General features: G+C 29.2%; 1 long non-coding RNA gene across 2 annotated transcripts; it reads left to right on the plus strand.

The window, feature by feature from the left end:
- Positions 1–6,849: 6,849 nt before the first annotated feature.
- LOC148874951 (uncharacterized) lies at positions 6,850–8,071 on the plus strand. 2 transcript variants are annotated; one of them, XR_016105613.1, is made up of 3 exons: positions 6,850–6,990; positions 7,149–7,239; positions 7,497–8,071. It is a non-coding gene; the product is annotated as an uncharacterized LOC148874951 (long non-coding RNA). The 2 variants fall into 2 exon arrangements; XR_016105612.1 differs by having other exon boundaries at positions 6,852–6,990; positions 7,149–7,230.
- The last annotated feature ends 3,903 nt before the right edge of the window (positions 8,072–11,974 follow it).

Consider the following 11,974-nt stretch of genomic DNA (forward strand, 5'->3'; position numbering starts at 1 on the left):
TTACTTTTGTAAATTTTTAATTTCTACCTTAACTATGATATATATAAAATTCAAGTAATTAATATGAAGAAAATTTTTTCACGTGCAACACACATGCTTAATTACTAGTACTTTAAAAAGCATGAATAGCCTCGGTAATATTTCTGGAATTTTTTGAGGACAAAATTTACCCTTCCATATTTAAATTTATTGATAAAAAATGAGGGCAAAAGGATAATCAATTATTAATATTAAATGAGTTGAAAAGAGACAATTATAAGATATTCAATTTCCTCTCGCTAAATATTACACTTAAGGTATTAATTTGCATTCACCTTCATTGAATCATATATTTAGGGAATTTTTATTTCTTCTCATCATTAAATTCTATTAATTAAATTCATACATAATAAATTAATAATTCCAATAACATAAAAACATACTTTTAAAATCTACATGAAAAAACAAATAGTATTTTCATCTAGGTAGTGGTAAGAAATTAAACCATTTGGATCAAATGGACCAATCCATGTTGTCACAATTAAATAATAAAATTAAAAAATAGATAAAATAAAAAATATATAGAAATTAAAAAATTGGGAACATTTTTAACATCATATGTTCGACATATTAAACAATAATAAGTATGATAAATAAGAAATATTTTTATTAATGATGGAAATGGAATGTAAAATTTAAAGCCAATTATAAATAAAGCTATTTTCCTTTTCTCTCTCATTAAATCTCATATTAAGTTATATTCTCTTATTAAATCCACAATTAATTTTAATATTATAAAAATAAACATTTTGAAAAAAAAACTATTTTCTTCTCTCCCAATGGTAGATAAGCAATTCAATCATTTTGGCTCAAATAGGTTAATAAATAATGTCATAATTAAATAATAAAAAAAAATTAAAATATATAATACAAAAAATAAGAAAGGATTGGACATATGTCTAATATTGCATATTAATTACACTAAACAAAAATGTCTATGAAATGTAAGAAATAATTTTATTAATGATGAAAATTGAATGCCAATGTTAAAATCAACCTATAAATGAAATAATGTCATAGTCAAATAATAAAAATTAAAAAAATAGAAATATAAATAATAACAAAAATAAAAATAGAAAAAAATTGGGCACATATATAATGTTATATATTTATAAAAATAAATATTTGGTACATCTCTAATAATATGCATTTATTATCAATGATTTAAATGTAATATAAAATTTAGTGCCAATCTAAAAATCAAATTATTTTCCTTTTTGGGTTGTGGATTAGTGGTTTGGGTCAAATGCATTAGTCAATGATGTGATAGTTAAATAATAAATATTTAAAAAATGAAATTTAATTGTTAAAATAAATTTTAATTGTTCATCCTAAAAAATAAAAATAATTGTTAAAATAAATTTTATTTTTATTTATGGCAAAAATGGAATAAAAATTTTAATAATAATTGTTATTGTAATTTAAAATTTTCACATGCAATGCATGTGCACATTTACTACAAGCATTTGAGTTTATTTTTAATCGTATTGTTACTTTTGTTAATTTAAAATTTGTATCTTAATTATGATATATGTAAAATTCAAGTAATTAATATGAAAAAAATTCTAGTACACACACACATACACACATAAACCTAAACCAAATTACTGATAAAAAACCAATCTTGAGCACCAAGAGACTTGTAAGAACTCTGCAAATGGCACAAAAAGGTAGAAACGCCAATAAAGGACCGACCTCCAACAGAGTCAAAACTCAACAAGGAACTCCTAAAATGGGGATAAACATAATAATGATTGCCAAAGTCACCCCCTTCCATGGCAATCGCAACTAAAAACATCAGACTTGGTAGGTGAAAAGGAGATGGCCAACCATTGTCTCACCCGGGCTTGGACGTAATAGACATTTTGCGAGTTTATTAATTGCAAACTAGATTTAACTTTTAGATGAAATGGTTTATTAATCAGAAATTTGATTAATTACAATTGGTGTGAGCTTCATTCTTTTAGATGAAATAGTTTATTAATTGCAAACTAGATCTAACTTTTTTTTGGAAGTGTAACCTAATTTATCTTTTAAAAATAAATTTATCAAATAATAATAAATACCAATTAAAGTGGGTTACTGCTTACAAATAAGACCTCATTTAATCTCTTAAATCATATTAAAAACAACATAAATTAATAGTGATTTTCAAACAAAGTAGGTCAGAATAGATTGTCAATTACAAAGATGTAAGACCCATGTTAATTTTTCTAATTTAATTTTTTATAGTTAAATAGTAAATTTCAAATTAAATGATACTATATTTGCCCCATAGTGATACTATAGTCTTTTAAATCAAATAAAAAGACTAACCTAAATGTCTAATATAAAAATTTTAAAAAATAAAATAATTCAGAGTAAAACAAACAAATTTCAAGGAAAAAGTTGTTTATAACATGTCAAATCCAACAATACTTCGGTATAAATAATTAATCTGGTTTAAAACTTTGATTTTTCGTTTTTTTTTTTTTTTGAGGGGGGGGGGTTCTTAGATTAAGATATTGGACGAATAATCTTACACTACTTTTATCATCTAGTTTGTTTTCTTTTGAATCACCCCTTGTATTGCAATTGCAAGAGAACAATTGGATTTTATAATTGAATAATTTATTTAAGATGTTTATAAAAAAGAATTTCACATTAAATGACTTTGTTAAAATTTCCTATTTTCATTTTCTTTTGTTAAGATTGGAATTAGAAGGTAAATGTGATATATCCATATAGGATGTGCAATTATTACCACTGGGTTTATTAATTTTACCATTAAGGGGGACATTTGAGACAGGTGTGTTTCACGACCATTACCTTTTATAAGCAATTCATTTCATTTATTTTTTTGAGAAACACAAAAAATCAGGATACAAACTAATTGGATGTTTAAAGTGATTTGGCTTAATATTATAACTAGCAGGGACCACTTATAATAGAAATGATCATTTGCTAAAATACCCCTTGTAATTTCATAGATTTACTAAAATCTACCCTATAGCTAAAATTTTGCTAAAGCACCACTTATAATTTGCAATGGATTTAATCAATCTTCCAATAGATAACAGTGGAAAATGACAATGTTGACCCTAATGTTCATTTAAATAAATTTAATCAAAAGAAAATAAAAATACCATTTTCTCCCTTTACAAGACACAGGCAACCACTCTATTGGCTATATTTGGTTAATTTTATTTTATATACAAAAAAAGTTAAGGGTATTTTTGGAATAAAAAATCATGGGCCTAATGGCAAAATAAACACTCCTTAATGAAAGGTTGATTAAGTAAATAAGTTGTAAAATATATGAGATGTTTTAATAAAATGAAAACTGTAAGGTATGTTTAAGTAAATATGTAAAACTATACGATGTGTTCTAGTAATGACCCTAATAGAATCACATAAGAGTGTACTATTGTTTTATATTTTTAACTTTTTAAACATTTAATAATTATTCATATTTTATATACTAATTTTAATAATTTTTTATAATACAAAAATAATAACAATTAATTTCAGTTAGGTTTATTCATTAAACTGATGAAACTGACCAACTTGACCCAAGTTGGTCGATTTTCTATTATTTTAGGTCGGCTTTGGTTAAAAAATTTCCCAATTCGACTAAGTTGGATAAATTTCACTTTGGCCATTTATAAACCAACCAAAATCAAATGACCTAACCATAGATATATATTAACATTTTATATTGTAAATATGAATTTTAATATGAAAAAGTGGGAAATTTCCCATATTTCTATATCTAAAATGTTTTATATCATAAATATAAATTTTTTAATAATTACACTTTAATTTTTAAATTTAAATCTTTTGAATCGACTAACCAAACCGAAAAATCAACCTAAACCGATACAACTTGAATGGGTCAATTTTCACAAAAAGGTTAGTCGCGCGTTTCAGCTAACCAACTCCCCAACCTGACCAAGTCAAATTGGTTGGCCAAATAGCCTACGACCAAACTGAACCAACTCATGAACGCTCATAATTTCAGTTAAATTAATAGTCTCATCTCTGATAAATAACAATAGTTTAATCTCCAATAATTATTAAAAATTTATAGCAAAAATGCATAATTATTGAAAATATTTTGATGATGAAAAAACCAATAATTACAAAAATACAATAAGTACTAAAAATATATTAACTTAGTCAATAAATACTATAATCTCAAATAATAGTTTAATCTCTAATAAATATTAATTAATAAGTTATAACAAAAATACAATAATAAAATAAATACAATAAGTACAATACATTGAATTTAAAAATTTCACTAATAGTAGTTTAATCTCCAATAACTATTGAAAGTTTTCTATTAAGTAGCAAAACAAAATAAATTTATACATAATCATTGAAAATACATTTATCACAAAAACAATAAATAATTACTGAAATATAATAAATATTAATTATAGTATATATAATTATATAATAAATACAAATTAAGAGTTTAAAATTATTATTAATAAAAATTAATTTTTTGAAAGTAATTTTCTTGAACTATTACTTGATATAAGTGAAATTAGTTATTTACAATATTATTTAAAAATATTAAATTATTATTAATTTCAATATCATGTTATAGTTATTTTTCTAATTTTTAGAATTTTTTAAATTTATTACATAATTTCTTTATTCTAATTATTTAATTATTTAAAATCTAGTTATGTTAAATATTTTGTTATTTACAATACCTAGTTTTTTAAATACTTATATAACATGTAAAAATTTTAAATTTTAAAATATTAGTTATTTATGGAATTAAATTATCCATGAAATCATAATTTATACTATTATTACATAATTTCATTATTAATTTTGTAATATATTAAATTATTATTAATTTCAATATTATGTTATACTTATTTTCTGCTTTAAAGAAATATTTTAAATGTATTACATAATTCCATTATTTTAACAATTTAAAATCTAGTTATGATAAATATCTAGTTATTTAAATATTTAAACAATCTATAAAATATTTAATTTTTTTGTTATTTTAATTTTATTTATTTAAAGCTATTACATATTATTAAATGTTTGAAAAACATTTAAATTGATGATCCAGAAAAACATAATTTAAATTGTTAGTACATAATTTCGTGATATATTTTGAAAAAAAATATAAAATTATTTATTGGATAATTTCGTTATTTTAACTATTTAAAATATAGTTATGATAAATATTTAGTTATTTAAATATTTAAATAATTCATAAATTATTTAATTTTTTATTTTAATTTTATTTATTTAAAGCTATTACATATTATTAAATATTCGAAAAGCATTTAAATTGATAATTCGGAAAAACATAATTTAAATTGTTAGTACATAATTTCGTGATATATTTTGTAAAAATATAAAATTATTTTTGTATTTTTAGTAAATATTTTGAAGTTATTATATAATTTTGTTAGAATATTTAAATAATTCTTAAATTTTTTAGTCCAAACTTTCTTTAGATAGATATAGATAAAAAGGAGGGGAGAGGATAAATATGAATTAGAGATAATTTAGATGATAAACTCTCTATAAATTAGGGATAATTGTGGAGATAAATAGGAATTAGAGATAATTTAGAAGATAAATAGCAATTAGAGATAATTTTGGTGAAAGTGGGGAAGGTAGTTTAGGATAAATTTTAGGAGAAGAGATTATTTAGGTGATTGGAAAAGTGCATCTCATTGGTTGTTTCAAAAATGACATGGAATAAAAGAATAAAAAATTCAAGAAAAGGAAAAAGTTTCTTGACCGCTTTGTATCATTGCAAAAAAGTAATAGATAGATAGATAGATAGATAATGACAACTGTGTATCATCACAAAAAGTAATCAATTTTATCAAATTTCAATGTACTATGTCATCAGGGTGATTTAGGACCACGTAAGTGATTCAAGAAACAAAAATTTGGCATTTCAAGAAACCCCACTTTTCTTGAATCCCAAAGCTAATTATTATAAAAATGTTTTCTTAAAAAAATAGGGCTACGAAATATTGTTTTTTTACCGATTTTGTTTATTTGTTGATGTAGCATGCAAGACATATCAGCGAAAATGGATTGGTCGTGAAACACACCAGTCCCAAACGTCCCCTAAACAGGGACAACAGATTTTCTAGTAATATGTTATTTAGTAGTTATGATTGCAGCCTATGACAAATTAATATACCCAATCGCTGGTTTTTGGGTTGGTGGGTCGATCATCCGGTCCAAATGGATGGTCCATTCTGACAAAACAAATTTAAAAATTAAAAAATAATTAAAATTTAAAAACGACCCAAACCATTGAATGGATCGAATGGATTGACAGTTTGACTGTCCGGGTCAATGGATCATTGACCGATTCAACAGTTTTTGGCCAACGATCGGGTTTGAAATAAAATGAAACCAATTGCCTGAATGATTCCTAGGCCAAACGGTCTAACCGTCCTAGTCAATGGCAGTTCAAAAACATCAAATATACCTAAATCAATTGTTTATAAAAATAAAAATTGAATCTAACTCCGCAGTCACAACTGCCATCTTTGATGAAGTAATATATCTATGGCGGTAGTTTAGTGAAATGAAAATTGAGTTTAAGTCGGATATTCGTTTAAGACAAAGGGGTTCCTAATGAATGTTTTTGAACCGTTGGTTCAGACGATCAAACCGTTTGGTTTAAGATCCATTCAGGCAATTGGTTCTATTTCACCTTTAATCCGGTCCTTGACAAAAACTTGTTGATTTGGTGTTGGACTTTTTTTATTTTAATTATTATTATTTTTTTAGGATGCTTTTGTTTCGCAGGAATAAGGGTCTGGGATCGGAATCTCTAAATGTTTGGTTTGGCGGAATCGGAATCTCATTCCCATTTCCTATGAGGGAATGGCCATTCCCGACCCCTCCCCAGGGAGATTGGGAGAACCGAACAGGGAGAACTCCATCGCCGAACCAATCTCCGGCGAGGTAAGACCACTGTTAAACCATTACCCTCCTCCTCCTCCTTCTTCTTCGAAATCAACGGCGAGCTGAACCAAACTCCATCGCCATATTCTTCTTCCTCTCCTCCTCTCTCATTCTTCCTTCTTTTTTTTTCACTAACTGACTGGTTTTATCTTTTGCAGATCTGCTCCTACCCTTTTTTGGGATCGACCTACTTCTTCACTCTTACCATTAGCGGTTTTTCACACCAGATCTAGGCAATCGGTGAATATAGTTGGGATCTGCTCCTATTTTTTTTTTCTGCGATTCATTCTTTGGAACCCTTGTCTCCATACATTTTATTTGTTTCATGAAATGTTAATTTAATCGATCGTCCAGTTTAAGTAGTAGACTAATACTCGTTTTCAATTTGATCCCACCAACGGGGAATATTACCCCTGAGTTGTGTCATGTCTGAATGACTTTTAATCTAGTACTACTTATTGAATGAACTTGTCATCTCACCAACATTTCACAATTGCATGTTTCAGGTATATGCTCTATCAAGAGATGAGGGAGTTCCATTTTCATCCGCATCTGGAGAAGAGTGCATCCGAAACACACGGTTCCAGCGAATGCAGTGTGGCTGTGTTCAACCATCTGCATTCTTCTTGGACTAATGTGGTCACTGCAATAACTTCCATATGCACAATAGGATGGGTTGGTGGATATGCTGTTCCAATTTTTGCAAGGATGGTCATGGCTGAGAAGAACTTCAAGCCAGGGCCATTTTATCTGGGCAAAGCAAGAAGGCCAATCTGCTTGATAGCCTTCTGGTGGATCTGTTATACCTGTTCAGTCTTCTTATTACCAACTTTCTATCCCATCACCTGCAACACATTCAACTATGCACCTGTGGCATTGGGTGTAAGTTTGGGTTTAATAATGCTTTGGTGGTTTCTGGATGCAAGGAAATGGTTCAAGGGTCCTGTTAGAAACGTTGATATTCCTAATGGGAAGGTTTAATTTCTTCATAAATTGGCTTCTGTTTGTTAACATTCCCATCAAATGAATGTTTTCTTGATTAAGTTAATGAATTGATTACTGATTACTGATAAAAAAGTTCCCACCAAATGGAAAAAGTCATAGGGTCCAATTTTCTGTTATTGTAGTTGACAGGTCTTTCTTGTGATTCTTTCAAGGCATTAACAGGGGCAGAATTGAAAACTTTGGCTGATTTCGATTCTAGTTTCTAGTTGAACCAAACAGTAAGAACCGGAATCTAATTCTGATTCTGATTCCTGACTGAATCAAACAGATGTCAGGAATGGACCATTCCAATTCTGATTCCAATTCCAACTGTGAGCCAAACCGACCAGTAGTTCTCTAACAAAGCAATTCTGATTAAGAATCGATTTTTAAAACCTTGGTATCAATTTCGATGGTCATAACCGCTGCTATTAATGGAGCTAAAGCAGTGTTCAGAAGAGCTCAGATCTTTTACAAACCAGTGGTTCTCTAACAAACTGCCATATTTTCTCATTGCCTTGTCCCCATGAGATAAGGCAATAGATATTTTCTACAAACAAAAATTTTGTTCATATAACATCTAGCACATATTGAGAATATCTCCTCATAGATATTCTCAATACAGGGCGGGATTCCCATACTTATCTACAGAAATTTTGCTTGTAGAGAATCCTGTCGCCTATGAGATGAAGTACTCTTTAAACAATCAGCTTGGGGATTTAAATGATGGTGGGAAAATGACTTTTTTTTTTATTTTATAAAAGTTAGAATTAAAAACATAAATAATTCTAATAGCCAAAACAAATGGTTTTAGTAAGTGAAATACTAAAACTGATATATGGTACAGTCATGATATTAGTTGGGACCCGTTGAATGGTTGGTATTGATCTTAAAATGTCAGACATGTGGGTGTCCCCAAACCCGTATATGGGCCCTCTTTCCCTCCACCCAAGACGCTCCATTTTGTAATAATTTATTGGTTTCTATGGTATAAGGGCAACTTTTGTGGCTTAATATTAATAAAAGTAATATAATTAAGAAATTTTAAAAAATAGGTTAATTTTTTTAAAAATAATATCAATAAAGGACAAAAATACTATTCATCATCTTCTTCTTGTCCTTTATCCAACGCCGCCACCTCCGCCCACCTCTGCCTCTGCCTCCAGCAACGTTGCCGGAGATGGGTGGAGATAGAGGTGGCGGCGGCGGCAAGCAGAGGAATGACCACCAGCGCTGCCACCGCCACCTCTGCCTCCGACTACTTCCGGCAACATTGCCGGAGGTGGCGGCGGCGGTGGGTGGTGGCAGGCGGCGGCGAACGATAGCTCTAGTGAACAAATGGCAAGAAGAATAAGATGAACAGTACTTTTGCTCTTTATTGATATTATTTTTAAAAAGTTTAACCTATTTTTGAATTTTTTTTAAATATATTATTTTTATTGATATTAAACCCCAAAAGTTGTTCTTATATGCTATTACCCCTATATATAGTACTAAGGTTTTGCACTCTACATGTTTATATTTGTACTCTTTCCAAATTAAACTAAGCCTAACATTCCACGGTCATATATCCTTTCTTCCCCATACATAAGGTAGTAGTTAGCTAGCTGGTGAGCTTCACCTCCACAGCATTGATAAAAATGGAACCAAGCCAATAGGCAATAGCTAGAGACTTGTAGAGAAAACAAACAACTTTTCCACAAGAGTTTTGAGTAAGGCCACCAACTGCACCGCCTCCATTCATTGACCTTCCTAAAGCTAAAGCTAAAGGCATAGAAATTTATTTTAACACAATCCAGATTCACGGGTTTCCATTTATGCCATATCCTCACACCCATTCTTTATTAATTAAGTACTGTATGAGGATTGTGACATGGTTACTGTTAAGCTTCACACTCCAGCAGAGTTAAGATTCTCGCTTTTTCAATGATATATAACAGGATTGGGGTTACACACATTCCTAAAGACTTCATTTCTCTTTTTTGCCACAAAATAACAGCAATCTTTTCTAATAGATTCTCCTTAATTAGATTTACCTAAGGCTTATTTGGGAAGAGTGTAATAAATATGTACAGTGTAAATACAATATTTAGAAAAACCTTATATAAGGTTTTACGCTGTACATATTTGTATTTACATTCTTCCCAAGGCTCAGTTTGAAAGGAGTATAAATACAAATGCAGACAGTGAAAAACCTTCTATTTTGTGTATTATTTTGTATGTATTTGTATTTATACTCATTTCAAACTGAGCCTAATTGAAAGGAATATGTATACAAATATATACAAAATAATACACAAAATAGAAGGTTTTTCACTGTCTGCATTTGTATTTATACTCCTTCAAAATGAAGCCTAAAAGAACAAGGTCTTCCCACCATCCAAGAGCCCTATTTGCATAAAAAAATGGGTTGGGGATGCTGGGTTCAAGGATCATCGAGATTCTAGCTTGATTTGCTTAACCATGCTACAATCCTGAAAATGTGGATGGAATCCTCCAACTCATTGGCATAAAGTTAAAGGGCGTTTAATTTTTATTCCATTTTATTCATAGTGGAATTTGGCAATATGAAAGTTTTAGCATCCAAATTCCCTATCATACAAGAATTTAAAATTTTGAAGGAGAAATCAATTCCCAACAATTGAGGCAGAAAAAGGATAAAGGGATTCAAATCTATGGCAATTCCCATAATGGCAGAAAAAGCAATAATGGGATTCAAATCTATGACAACTCCCATGATGAACGAACCAAACAGTTTAAATTTGGATGGTATTAATTTGAAAATAAAGGATATTTGAAGAAGTCAATTCCTGTATGCTTATTTGGATGCATTTTCCACAATGGAGTGGATTTTACAAAAATGACTTAAAACATTCAAAATTTGAATTTTGGTACAGTTCAAAATAATTGGGGATAATCATTTCAATTCCTACAATTGATTCCAAATCTAAATCTATCCCATGATACAAAAGTAATTAAGTTCTTCTAATAATAATTATTTAACTCTTCTTATTTTACTAGTAAGTGCATACATGCGTAGTACATGATCTAAGTGATGATAATTATAGTAATAATGTATCTAATTTTTTTATAAAATTCATGTATTCTTTTTATATTTTTTTGCTTTTCATTATTAATTGGATGCAATTGCAAAATCCGAATCTGATTATATAAACACCTCATATTGGGTTGCAAAGTTTTGGATATCAATGACAAACCTACTTAGAGGGTAACGGGCTGCGCTCGGCCCACCCAGGGATATAACCATTGGGCCCCCCTCCCGAAGGGGCCCAACGGCTAGTTTCAGCTTTTTTTTTGAGGGGGGGTTACAGAAATACCCCCAGTAGCTATAAACAACCATATTAGGGGGGTATTTCTATATTTTGCTTATGAGGGGTTGAAAAATGACATAAATGCCCTCCAACAGCTATATAACAACTAGTTTAAGGGGCATTTTGGATAAAGTTATAAGTAACTTTACAATGACCAAAATATCCCTCCCAACAACTAAATAACATGTAGTTTTTATGTATTTTGGGCAATTGAATTATGTTCAATTCCTATACATAGCCCTAGCCTCCACCATTCTCATCACACCAATTCAACAATTCTCTCAATTCTCTCTCTCTCTCTCTCTCTCTCTCTCTCTCATACTCGTACATTCTCAATCATCTACAATCTAAGAAATTCTGATTAGCTAATTGTTTAATTCTGTATTCTCCAATTCTCAAGTCTCAATTTTATCGAAGTTTCGACTTTCAACAAGAAGAAGGCTTGCTAAACTCGAGAGGCTTGGATGTTGAAAGTCTTCAATCATTGAAATCAAGTTGGGATTTTGAACCGGCAACCCAGGTAAGTCAAATTAGATTAATTTTTATCTCTTTAGAATTAAAAAAAAATGGCCAGCCCTTCTCAAAACCGATTCTCCAACATGTTCACCATTGATGACATTCAATTGCATCACGATAGTATTAGTGTTAATACAGATGCCTATGCATTT

The sequence above is a fragment of the Nelumbo lutea genome, chromosome 1 (genome assembly GCF_056320005.1).
Source record: "Nelumbo lutea isolate HS-2025 chromosome 1, American lotus-T2T, whole genome shotgun sequence".
Taxonomy (NCBI): domain Eukaryota; kingdom Viridiplantae; phylum Streptophyta; class Magnoliopsida; order Proteales; family Nelumbonaceae; genus Nelumbo; species Nelumbo lutea.